We start from the raw sequence: 713 nt of genomic DNA, 5'->3' as shown, positions 1-713 counted from the left end.
ACTCATTCACTCACTCACTCTCTCGTTCACTCACTCATTCACTCACTCACTCACTCATTCACTCACTCACTCACTCACTCAACACACCCACACCGCTCACTCGATTCTTCATTTAAACTTTTAGACCATCAACAAATTTACGCCTCTAACTATCTTTCAATTTTATATTCTCTCTGCGCGCTTCTTATATTAGCAAATTAGATTATTGCCACACGGCAGATATAACCAAGCTTTCGCCTTCCCCACCGGGTAGAGCTGATGGTAAGGAAATAATCCCTGATTTAATAACATTAACAGCGCTTACGTGTCAAAACGTGTTTAATTATTCACCGCATGGTTCGGCCACTTTGTTTGTTAGAATACAACGCTCATGATAAACTGTTCAAAATTGTATGTAACATAACCTATGATGCATCGGGAGCCTTGCACACGGCTGTTCGACACGGCTATACACGCGTGCACTCGTATTTCTTTTTTCACTTGGTTCATCTGATAGCACAGCTGAAGCCTCCCGATGTGAGAAGCCTGTGTAGCTTATGAGTTACGGCAGGATGGCAGAGCTAGCCAGCCGTGATCATAATCGCGTTGATAAGCAGTTTGTCTGCCGGCCTGATGTATTGTTTTCGCAACAACAAGCCGAACAGAGCTTGTCTCCATTACGGCAATTCAGCGCGGGTGCTAATTGGTGCATTACGCCGGTCGGCGCAAACCGT

Source organism: Priapulus caudatus, unplaced genomic scaffold, assembly GCF_000485595.1.
Source record: "Priapulus caudatus unplaced genomic scaffold, Priapulus_caudatus-5.0.1 Scaffold40, whole genome shotgun sequence".
NCBI lineage: Eukaryota > Metazoa > Priapulida > Priapulimorpha > Priapulimorphida > Priapulidae > Priapulus > Priapulus caudatus.
The sequence above is the reverse complement of the archived record's forward strand: the minus strand, read 5'-3'. Positions refer to the sequence as shown.